General features: G+C 43.4%; 2 long non-coding RNA genes across 3 annotated transcripts in view; both read right to left on the bottom strand.

Annotated features, from left to right (window-relative positions):
* The window catches only part of LOC109269338 (uncharacterized), a 49,659-nt gene extending 43,022 nt beyond the window's left edge, over positions 1–6,637 (bottom strand). The window contains exons 1-4 of one of the 2 annotated variants that reach the window (XR_008419913.1): positions 4,706–6,637; positions 3,036–3,142; positions 1,925–2,104; positions 1,601–1,712 (exon numbers count right to left, since the gene is read on the bottom strand). This is a non-coding gene — a long non-coding RNA (uncharacterized LOC109269338). The remainder of the gene's footprint in view (positions 1–1,600; positions 1,713–1,924; positions 2,105–3,035; positions 3,143–4,705) is intronic. The other variant, XR_008419914.1, reaches the window with a different exon arrangement.
* An 847-nt stretch (positions 6,638–7,484) lies between these two features.
* Positions 7,485–11,989, bottom strand: LOC109269336 (uncharacterized). Its single transcript, XR_002081028.2, has 3 exons — positions 11,271–11,989; positions 9,938–10,037; positions 7,485–8,244 (listed from the first exon to the last, which is right to left on the bottom strand). It is a non-coding gene; the product is annotated as an uncharacterized LOC109269336 (long non-coding RNA).
* Between the last annotated feature and the right edge of the window lie 372 nt (positions 11,990–12,361).

Raw genomic sequence — 12,361 nt, 5'->3', positions numbered from 1 at the left:
GGACAGGGTATTAGTTGCCAAGGGCTGCCATAACCAGGTACCACAAAGTGGATGGCTTGAACAACAGAAATTTATTGTCTCACAGTTCTGGAGGCTGCAAGTCTGAGATCAAAGTATCAGCAAGGTCTCTTCTGAGGGTTGAGAGAGAATCTGTTCCATGCCTCTTACCTAGCTTCTGGTGATTTGCTGGAAATCTTTGCATTCTTTGGCTTGTAGAAGCCTGGCCTTGATCTGTGCCTTAATCTTCACCTGGCATTCCCCCGGGGTCCAAATTTCCTCTTTTTATAAGGATGCCAGTCATAGTGGATTGAGGCCCACCTACTGACCTCATGCAAACAGATTATATCTGCAATTACCCTTCTGAGGTACTTGGGGTCAGGACTTGGACATATGGATTGGGGGAGATACAGTACCAGGTCTGTCCACAAGAGCAAAACCTAACTATAAATGAAAGTGTAAAGTTAAAATAACATAAACAAAAAGCTTCTCTGTAAACTAACAAAACCTAGAGGTGAATAGCGTGGGGAAGATATGGCAACCATGCTTTACAGACTCTTTTGCTCGCCATCCTACCATCCAAGCATGTACCCTGTTTTCAAGGTCCCAAATGTGGGCATCCATGTTCCAGGCTATGGATTAAAGGGAGGGACAGAAAAAAGGACTACACCACATATCTCTCAAAGAAGGTTCCTGGAATCTGTCCACATTACCCTGCTTATACGCCATTACTTGAACTTAGTAAGACGACTACGCTCTGCCTTAAGAGAGTTTGAAAAATTTAGCTCTTATTCCATTCATCTAGATGAATTGTGGAATTTGCTACTATTTGGAAGAAGGGGCCAATAGATGTTGCCGGTTAACCAGCAATCTCTACCACAGATTATAAGGGAAAATTCAAAATTACACCACCTGTTAAAAGAGGGCAGGCTCTGAAAAAGGGAGCTCTTTCTGATGTCAGATACCTCGTCTGATGGGGAAGACACGAGTCTTTTTTGAGAGGGGGGGAGGTCTGAGTCTTAGAATAGAAACATTCTCTGGGATGATGAGTCTTGGCTAAACAGAAGGGAGAAATTTGCTCAGTCTAGTATTTAAAATGGCACAAGTATCCACAAAAGTTTGCAAGAGGCTAGACGTTAAATAGAAAACCAGTTTCAAAGGCAGCACGATGGAAACTAATGACATACGCCAAGCAAGGCCTTCCTTTTCTTTCTGGAGGTCCAAGGGAAAGGGGATAGCAGGGGAAAGCTCCCAGAGAGCAAACACTTACTTCGCAAGCCAAATTACCTAGTTTTATGATACTCCATTTCTCTTTTCACCCATGAATTTACTATCGTTTATTTTTGAACATTTTGTTCCTATTTCAAGTCTGAGCCAGTTGTTGAGTGAAGGGCTTTTGTTCACACTCAGCTCAGAACATTTGAATGATAAAGCGAGCCCATGCCAGGCCAAGATGGGAGAGGTAATTACTCAAATTGCAGATGTGGTCCTGCATGGTCCATCACCCCATACTTCCCTACTAGAACTTCTACTCGAGCTGACTCTGGAGTGTGTGTGTGTGTGTGTGTGTGTGTGTGTGTGTGTGTGTGTGTGTTGCACTCACATCACTGTGAGCAGACAGCTTCTACAGCCTGTTGCACACACTTTCACTCCCAGACTCTCTCCTTATTTCTCCTCTCTGCTCAGTCCCTGAATTCTGTAGCTGCTGGTCCATGCTTAACCAAAAAAAAAGAACTAGTTAGTAATGCTCTTCCTGCTCCGACAACCATCAGGAATCCACAACCAGGAAAACAAAGCAAAACAAAGGAATCCGTGGATACCTGCAAAAACTCCTGAAAATGTCACATTAGGCTCTCACGCTAGCGTGGGAAGGTCTAGCACACCACTGGCTGTTGAACTGATGGATGACATAACAAGAAGGATTTACCTCAGATTCTAGAAGTCACACCAAAATCCAGTCGCAAGTGGCGAGAGCCAGAGCAGCCCTATAAACATTCCAGAAGAACGAAGAATACATTCAGGTGTGAAGGTATGAAGGCAGTCCTAAAAGAGGGTTTGGATGAAAATCCCCATCTTCAGAAAAGCATAACACTGCTGTATCAGGAAACTGTAATAGGAAGGAAAATAGTGAATGAACTGAGTAAGCAGAATGGAGATTTTCCTCTCTGATGCACCTGCTCGCGTTGTGAAATGTCTCTACCGAACGCTGAGTTTACTTCCGTGTCCATATATCCTGAGAGCAGAAGTTACTTAAACCTTCAGATAAGCTTACTTCTGAAGATCCAGGAAGAGCAGTCCTAATTTTTATCTCTCATAAAATAGGACTTTAATTTTCTATATTTTAGCTTCACTACTATTAAGGATTACACAAATTGATTAAAGTCAATCTTGAGAGAATTATAATTCTTAGTGTTCGAAAAACATGGATAATTTAAATTTGAATACTCTGAATACGATATATTCTTTTTATTCTGATTCTAAGTAGTCTAAGTTCAGTATTTTGTTGATTTTGTTATTTAACAAAAGTTCACAAAAGGCAACAGAACAGTAATTTTATATGAACAACTGGAGACATCTGAGGCAAACTGAAGACACCTGAATGAAGTAACTGGAGATATTTGAAACAAAGGCCACTTCTGTATACACCCAGAGATGTAACTACTATAGCTATAAAGACAAACATGAAAGCAACTTGGTGTTTGCCTAAATAGCTTCGTTGGTTTTTAGAAAATGTTTCAGAGCCTTTAGAACTCGAGTCTTTAATATAAAGTTCAGATGCTTCTCTTGGGGCTTTATTAAAGTGAAAGTTCAAGCTCATTTGCAAAAGTGGAGAAGTCCTTTTCCTCACCATCTCCCTAATTAATTTGTGAGTTATACACTCTCTCTTTCTGCTACAAACTTTCTGGCCAGCAATGGAAGCATCTAGTCCTATGAGATGATGGTCCATGGAAAAGTCCATGGAGCAAGGGCTGATACCAGTGATGGAGGTCTGGGGAAGATGAACAGAGAATAAGGTGAGGTTGAGCCACAGGACGCACCTCAGTAGGCAGGAACCACGATTTGTCAGGACATGGACATCACAGCACAAGACTAGATGTTCAGGAGAGATGGTTTGCGTGGTCCCCTTTAAACTGAATACAGAGGGCTGGGAGAAGAATTTAAGAAACAATATGAAAAAAATTAATTTATCTGGTTAACACTAGATGGCAGTGAATGATAGTACTTAGTTGGAAATAGGAATCTGGCATCATTAATAATGACATTGTGGACATGTTTGGACTGTCTTGAGTATTGACCTAGAACAACAAAAATCATCTGTTCCACTCTTGCTTTATTTCACTGTTTTTGCTATAATCCACATGAAATATTAAAGGCATTTCCCTTTAAAAAGGGAACTATTAAAGTTTTTCCCTTCTCTAAAGGTAACTATAGTGTTTGTTTCGGTCTTCTGCTTTACTGTCAGTTTCTCTATTCATTTTGCTGCTGTGATCTTTCGTATTTATGTGCCTTAGTGTAAATTTCTCTTTGAAAACATATATGCATATACATATACTTACGTATATAGGCTCTTTAAAGATAGGGAGCATAGTTCATCCTTCTATTTATTTGGTTATCGTTGTTATCAATTCTTACTCAAATGCTTTAAATGTCTTGGACTTGGAGGGTCCTTAATAAAATCCTTTAAATATAGATTTCATTAGTTTTTTGTTCTGCCATATGTGAAGTAAGCCTGTGGTATTTGTTTTCCAATTGTTAGTCTTATTTACTGAAAGTGTATAATATTACTAAGGAAGAAATTGTTATAGTTGTATATCCTCAGGAAGTAGAAATTTAGCGTCTTGGACCATCAGAGCTGAAAGGGGCCTTAATAGTCACATGGTACAAATTTTCAGATGAAGTAACTAAGGTTCAGAGAAGTTTAGTAACTTGCTAGAGGTCACACAGCCCATCAGTGACAAAGTTAGAAGTAGAACCAAGGTATCTTGGTCTGCATAGCTTCTTCAGTACTTTTTATAAGCTCCTAGGCCAAAGGTGCTGAGTGGAAGAAGTAGGTTCTCCAGGCTAAGGTACCAGGTTGGGGGTAGTGTCCTGTCTACGGGCATGTCCTTTCAGCTGGCTTCTATGGCCTTGAAGCCCAGCAAGATGGGACAGAAGCCCCGCGCAGGCTCTGTAAGCTTCAGTTAGGGGCAGGACAGTCAAATAGGTGTGATATGAAGGACAGGCTCCTTTTAAGCCACTGGAGCAATCCCCCTCCAAAGAGTGAGTGTAAGTTCCCGAATGTTGCTGCCTTCAGGAGGAAATGGGTGTCACGGATCCTAAACTTAAAGGAGGCTGGCAGGTTGGGGGTCTATCTGTGAAGCTGCATAGTCTGGGACCACACAGGTGGATGCACAGCTGAGCCCGAAGGCAGGGCAGGGAACCAGCTCCCGTGACCCACCCGCCACAGCGCCTGGACCGTGCACCACCTCCTGCCTGGTCCCTGCCTCTTGACGCAGACCCAGCCGTCCTCTCTGAAGCCTGATGCCTCCCCTCCTCCGGCCCAGTCCCCGAGGCCCCTTCCCTGGGGTGGCACGGGCAGAAATGCTCCCCACCTGTCAGTGAGGCCAGGCTGTCAGTGCAGGCTCTCCCGCCTCTCGGAGAGAACCTGTGAGAGCACAGAGTCCACAGGACCCCGGCAGGACGGCGGCTGGCCCCGGGGTGCTCTTACCCGCAGCGGTGCACCTTGCGGGAGGCAGGGGCCCTTGAAGCAGGGTACCTGACGTGGTCAGCCCGGCTCTGCTTCCTTCCAGCTCCAGCTCTTCTCAGGCTCCCAGGAAGACACATCTGCTCTTTGACATTGTGGAGCCAAGCTGGTCTGCTGCTCAAGGAGAAAGAACCCAAACAAAACAAAACGCCCTCAAACTTCACTAAGCTTGAGAAAGCTGCAAGATTTAAGGGACTGGGGCCTTTGTGGGCATGCCTTTTAACCTCAGATCGCCTGCCAGTAAGTATTAGCCAATGTATTCGTGGGGCAGCTGCTAAGTGTCAGGACTGCGCTGGGCACGGGAGTTACCATGGTGAGCGAGACAGATGTGGTTTCTTCTCTCATGGAGCTTCACCTTTAGAGGAAAAGGCTGACACGAAGGAATAACCCAGTTACAATATCAAATGCTGACACTACAACTTACAGTGGCGTGCCGAAGCCTGCTGCGGCTGGTGCCCCAGGACACCTGTTCGATATTCAGGAATTTTGTCAGCCGGTTGTTAAACACAGCCGTGACTGAAATCAGCTAAGGTGGGAGAACTTAGACCGCTGAAATCGGCAAGTGTCACAAACCAGTCCTTCCCCGAGAGCGCCTGTTAACTTTTCACCCGCACAGCATCGGAGATAAGCGTGTGATCTTGTGCAGGGTTCCACCCTTGCTACTAACCAGGATGTAGTGAGCATTTCCACTACCAGCTGGGCCGGGGGAGCTGGGAAGGGGGCCAAGGCATCTGACCTCAGGCTAAGGGAGCCACCAGTGGGTGTCCTTTCCTTCTCTACGTCAGTAATCTGAGGAGGAAGGATTACTTCCTAGGCCATCTGTGCCAATCGGGCAGCCAGGTAGTGTAGACAGGACACCCACATGTGGTGCCGCAGAAACATCTGGGTTAGGGAGGTTTGATGAGTTCAAGTAAATGCCCCTGAAGCACCCTCCTAAACTTTAGACACAAACTTTCCACCATCAAGATTTTGCCTGATCTGTATACCTCTTCTTCCATCAATAACTTCATGTTTTCTTTAAATTGGCTTGCTTTAGCCCCCAAAACAAATATTTGAAGGGAAACTTTAGGCACTACCATTAAGGAAAATCAATACTGTTTGTAATAAATAGAAAGTAATCACTAAAAAAATGAGCGCAATGAAAACAAAACAATGCTGTTAAATTCCAACTGAGCTTGAGGTCTGCTCAGAGTCAACCGCAATGCATGTACAAGATAAACTAGTGCCACCTGGCCACATTCTTCTGGCGGTCATGAGAACACTTGAAATCAAAAGGAAATAACTTGGGGCACCTGGGTGGCTCAGCTGATTAAGCGTCAAACTCCTTATTTTGGCTCAGGTCATAATCTCATGGTTCCCAAGATCGAGCCCCATGTCGGTCTCTATGCTGACAGCTCAAAGCCTTCTTGGGATTCTCCTTCTCTCCCTCTTTCAAAACAAACAAACAAACAAACAAACAAACAAACAAACAGGAAGTCACTCCATCAATGTGTGATTTGATATTTTTGAATGTCTTATCAGAACATCACTTAAAATTGTCATCATAGCGATGATGAGGGTGATATATCACAGTGACATTTCCTGAGCACCTCATGTGTGTCAGGTGCTGTTCTAAGTAACTTCCCCTCTTCTATGGTAATTGGCTATTAATGGAACTCTCTCCTTTATTCAGTCTCTGCCAGTTCTGTTGTGATTCTTTGGTCTTTTTCTACTCATAATGCTTCAGCCGATTTAATTTCTCCAGAACCTGAAGCAAACAATTCACTACTATGATAGTTATCTTCTAATGAACACACAATTAATCCTTCTAATTAACTGATAGACATCACTTTAAGACAGGTCTTCATCCTATTACTGCTATGAAAACAGAAAAAAAATATTTCCCCTGAAATTAAAATAAAATTAAGCTTTCTTGACTGATTCATTAATTCAACAGATATTTGTTGAGTACCTATCACAGGGAGCAGCAGGTGAACACAGAGAATGAGCTTCCCTGGCTGATGGCCCAGCCAGAGTCCCTGAAGTCATGGTCTCTCCCAGATTGTGGACAGAGTAAATGATCACATTGATATCAGCAGTTATCTGAAAGAGTTTATGTAAGAGCAGAAGGAAAGCCAGGAGCTGAGAGGTTCATTCATGATTAAGAGACTAGACTTCCAAAGGGGGAAGATAAAAAGTACAGCATGGTGATTAGAGTTAATAATACTGTATCATGTACTTGAATGTTGCTAAGAGAGTAGATCCTAAATGTCCTCATCACAAAAAAAGACATGGGAACTATGTGGAGAGATGAAGAAGACAGCTAAATATTATGGTGGTAATCGTTTTGCAATTTATAAATGTATCAAACCAACACATTGTACACCTTGAACTTAAATACACTTAAATCCCTTGCACAGGCAAAGTCCTAGAAAGATGGTCCATATTGTAACTTCAGTCCTGCTAGCCTTTGCCCTAGCTAGCCTTCTTTGGTTAGTACAAAAGTTTTCCTTTATAATTCACTAAATTGAAAGACTGTTAGTGTGTACTCTATTATTCCATTCTTTCCCTTCTCTCTCTATACAAGCTCATTTCCCCCAGTGTTTTTGATGAAATGGTCTATCTAGACCTCTCCACACCTCTGTCATCTTCCTATGGTTACAGTCCCACTTATTAATGTGTCCTTTAACAGGCTTGGATGCAGCTGGAGCTTTGTGGCTACCTGCCCCCCCCCCCCATCGAGAGAGGAGAGCGGGCTGTGACATGTCTCATCACTATGGGATACAGGATAAAGACATTAAAAGAAATGTAAGAAGCCAGAACATAATGCCCAGGAAAGTCAACCGTTTACAGGAGGGGAAGCCGAAACAGGCGGAGCTGGGATGACCTCCAGGCCACCTGTGACCAGAAGAAGCCTGTATTTTTCTTCTTTAGTGCATTTTCTTTTCCTATTGAACATCTGGCCCATTTCCTAATGGCAATTTAAATGCAAAATGCGTGTGGTTTTCATTTAGTTTGAAGAATGAGGGATAAGGACATTTTGGTTATCCAAAATGCTACTTGCAGGGAATGCTACTTGCATCTAACGAGTATGATACTAAATGTTCTACAATGTACGGGACAGCTCCCACGACAAAGGCTTATTCCCCAAATGTCCACAGCCCGAGGTGGACAGACATGGGATTGGAGGAACAATATTCAGGACTCTAGAATCTCAAGTCTATAACACCCTGCAAGAGTTGAAACAGCCACTGAGAAGGGCCACCACTTAACTGTTCTCTAGAATTCCCAGAAGATCTGGTGTATTTATCTCCTGTGACAGTGCATGGACTCATTCATAGATGTAGTTCTAAGATTTTAAGATACTCTTAAAATATGTTCTAGCTACCCACATGGATGCCCCCCTTGAGGCTAGATCAATTTCTCATTAAGAGACTTTTGCTAATTCTTAAACTACCTCCTTACTTTGCATTTCTGTAACTCAGCATCACATCTGAAAATAGGCAGATTAGTCAGCACTGCATCTGAAAATAGAAAGATTAGTCAAAACCCCAAAACGAGCACCTTTTTTGATGTTTGCTTCAAAGGCCAAGGGCCCAATCACCAATCGCAGTTGCATTCCGAAAGGCATTACAGCAAGAAGTAGGGCACGAATGCACTTGGAGGCGGTCAGTAAACCAGGCGGGGGCCCTGACCGTGCTGGTAATGTGACAGCATGAAGGATGTGCAAAGCTTGGCCTCCTGGTCTCATTGCTCACAGTTCAGCCGGTAAGACTGACATTTCTTTCAGTTTAACTCAACAGATACGGTGGAATGAATCCCATTTTGTAAGGCTGGGGCTTCAGAAAACTGTCCTGTTTCTTTATTTTACAGATTGGATCGTTGTCAACTTCATGTTTTTTTCAGATGTGACCCGGTCATCAACAGTGACCAGCAGCAGCAGAGAATGGGGACGGCAAGGTTGTAAAGGTTGAGCAGTTGTAGGATTAACATAGAAGGGAAATTTATACTATAGTGATTATTACTGCATATTATATACAACTGAGTATTACATATTGTTTATATTTTGATATTAATGTAATAATTATTCTATATGATTATATATGATATCTATTTCTATTACAGGGGAAAGAAATCGCAATGTGTGCACCTGGTTTGGGGAGAAGTATGTAAATAGAGCCATGGAACATCAACATGACGAGGAAAAGGGTGGGGCTAGAGCGAGGACGGAAGGCAGAGTAAACACAGCTTGTCTGAAAAACAGAGATGGTCCTCGGTCCTCGTAACTTTGGCTCTCGGGGGTGCAAATGGCGTATATCTGATTCCGCTCTGTGGTAGCAAGATGCTTCTTCACCTTGGGTAAACAGGAAATTACAACTAAAGGACGCACAGAGTAACCTGCTGTGTGTCACCTGCACACTGGACTGCAGTGCTCTTGGATTTATACATAAATACTTCAGAGCTTTAAATGGCAAAAGGCTAGATCTGTTTACCTCTGCACTGTGTACTTGGGAATTACGAAAGAATTAAGGAAATAATTTACTGTTGTAGTAAAGGCCCTGAGTGCAATATTTATAACATAAAATTCCTTCCCTTAAGAAACGTGGGGAACTCTGTTGTAGGAACTCTTAAAATGACATGCAGAACAGAATGCTCCTTTTGCAGATGAAAAGCTGAGAGCACCCTGTCCTTCCCCAACACTTATAAATCAAGCAAGCTGAAGAGACCCTTCTCTCAGGCTCCCCGTGCCTGGATACTATCAGAGATTCACTTTTTGTCTCTCATGAAGAATTTGCCCCTTTTCAGAAATGGGCTCGTCAAAAGAGTGCCCTGCACCTCTGTTCTGCACCTTTGTTCGGAGAACCAGCAGGCTTCGTCATTACAGAACGCCTGGGTACTGGCCTTCAGGGCCCTTCACTGAGATGTCAGAGGCAAAAGCTAGAAGTGCTCCCAAAGAGATCCTAAGATTTGCTCAGGGCTGAGCAGATAGGAGGTGACTGGGACAGCACTGGCACCCTGGGCTTCTGACTCTGGGTTCAGGGTTACGTCTGCTTCTCCTAAAATGCTGAAGGTCCCAGACATCCATGCAGCCATGCTTCTAGACCCACAACCATCTGAAGGAAGGGTTCTCTCCAGTCACTCTAATAATTGAAACCCACTGGCATGTGTCAAACATACCTAAGAATGCTTGATCTAAAGGAAAGAATGAAAGCCCACCTATCCTCATTTTTTCTAGTCGTTTCAGAGAGATGGCCAAAGTGCCTCAAATGTACCCTTCCGTGCAGCCAGTATCATTTTAGCTTTAGTATCTGAGTACCTTGTAGAAAGAAAATAGATTGTTATAAGCACAACTAGCACTAAGATCAACTACAATTCCACTTACTACCCATTTACTCTCAGGGTAAACTTCTGGCTGTCAAATTCATGAGATTCAGTTACCACTTCTGCAAAAGGGGCGACTCTTGAGTTCCACTCTAAAAGATTCAGCAGTAAGGGGGCACCTGGACAGTTCAGTTGGCTAAGCATCCGACTTCCGCTCAGGTCATCATCTCACGGCTCATGGGTTTGAGCCCCACGTTGGGCTTTGTACTAACAGCTCAGAGCCTGGAGCCAGCTTCAGATTCTGTGTCTCCCCCTCTCTCTGTCCCTCCCCCTCTCACGCTTTCGCTCTCTCTCTCTCTCTCTCTCTCTCTCTCTCTCAAAAATAAACAAACATTAAAAACACCAAAAAGAAGAAAGATCCGGCAGTCGGGGGTGTGGCCCAGGAACCAGCATTTTTGGAAAGCTCCTCATGCCATCCTGATGCACAGCCAGACATAGGAACCACTCGTTGATTACAATGATTCCAAGAGAATAAAACAATTATCTCAGAAGAATAAGGGACATATTTGCATTTTTAAAAAATGTTTGCTTACTTTTTAAGAGAGAGAGAGAGAGAGAGAGAGAAACAGCATGGGCGGTGGAGGGGCAGAGAGAGGAAACACAGAATCTGAAGCAGGCTCCAGGCTCTGCCCTATCAGTACAGAGCCTGATGCGGGAGCTTGAACCCACGAACCACAAGATCATGACCTGAGCTGAAGTCAGAGGATAAACTGACTGAGCCAACCAGGTGCCCTGACATATTTGCATTTGATGTTAACCCAAACCAGGCATGAACCTGGGAGGATACAATCCTAATTCAAGAAAGGCTTAAATTTAGCATGTATAATTTTATAGACTGAGATTAAGAGGGGGGAGAAAGCAGCAGGCCATGTGATTGCTGGCAGGATTTTCTCAGCTCATTTGTGTAGAGTGCTTTGAACAGGCCTGGGTACACAGAAAATGCTCAATAAATGTTAGCAATTATTTTTGTATTGAGTAGAAATTGCATTGATTAATTTGGGGAAATTGTAAATGATCATCAAAGTGGGGAATGGTCAGCTCTTTATGTGAGCAAAATGTGTCTCAGAAATTATATATAAATATCAAAACAAATTAAAACTTCACTGGTATGTTAATTTCTTACATTTTCCCACCAAGCGATATTGGCTAGACCTCTTCTTACTCTCACCTTGCTTTGTCTTCTTTAAAACTGGTATCGATCCCTTTCTGAAAAATAAATACTGAAAATCATCTGGAAAAGGCATATGTTCTCATTCCAAGGAACTGGAGGTGGACAAATCCTTTAGATCATCTCATCTATCCTGGGGACAAACAGTGGAAGAGGATATTGCAATATGCACGGATTAAACACACGTCTCTATATTCAAATCTCACAAACTTCTCCTGCGTTGTACTTGAGTATCTTACAAAATGTATCGGAAACAGTCATGATGGTTGAAGGTAGAAGATGTTTGGTTTTAGTTGTTTCATTTCCCCAGCGGAGTTTCAAGGGAGTGTTTGGTCTTCATAAACTTTCTGCAACGTGCAGGTATCAGCCTGCTTCTTCCCGGTTCTTAGCTGGGACCGGGCGATACCTCTTAGCAGGTACAAAATGACTAAGTAACTTTTAGTAATGTCAGTTCCGTGCTGGGTTCTTAATGCAAGACCACTTTGTGACCCTGCTCAAATATTTTAACCCTTTCTTCTCCCCAAGGTGTCCCTTAACCAAAGCACAAGTACTATTAAAACATGATAATAAATCATAGGCATTTGCCCACTGACCTTCCTTACAACACCGAAAAAAGAAGCCGTGAGCTCTGAGGGCTCAGACCCAACTTAGACAGCGTCTCTGCTGTTGATGAATCTTTATGGAAGCCTTATCTTACATTTTTAACAGCAAAGCTCGGGCTCTGTTTTACTGAAGCTGTTTATATATCTAATCAGAGTAGATCAGGAAATGTGGTTGACAGCATAGGGCTGCCTGAGAAACATAATATTTGCTGGCCAGCCTGAAGGCGACCTCTCAGCTTAGAGGCATGATCAATGAAGTGTGCCTGAGGCCCTGTTTAGATTAAGGGAAATAGCACATTGGTGGCCACATTCATCCCAAGCAAATCGTTTTCCCTCATGCAGGCTGCAGCGAAAAGCTTTCCAATAAACCGATGACAGGATTAAACACAAGCAACTCCTCATGTGCCCCTCATGTGGCTGTGGGCCACAGGCGGGGAGGAATGCCGGCCCTCTGTGCGACTAGGAGGAGGGTGGCCCTTCAAGGACCAG

Source organism: Panthera pardus, unplaced genomic scaffold (genome assembly GCF_024362965.1).
Source record: "Panthera pardus isolate Hobbes unplaced genomic scaffold, ASM2436296v1 HiC_scaffold_7, whole genome shotgun sequence".
Classification (NCBI taxonomy): Eukaryota; Metazoa; Chordata; class Mammalia; order Carnivora; family Felidae; genus Panthera; species Panthera pardus.
This window is presented reverse-complemented; position numbering and strand designations above follow the sequence as displayed.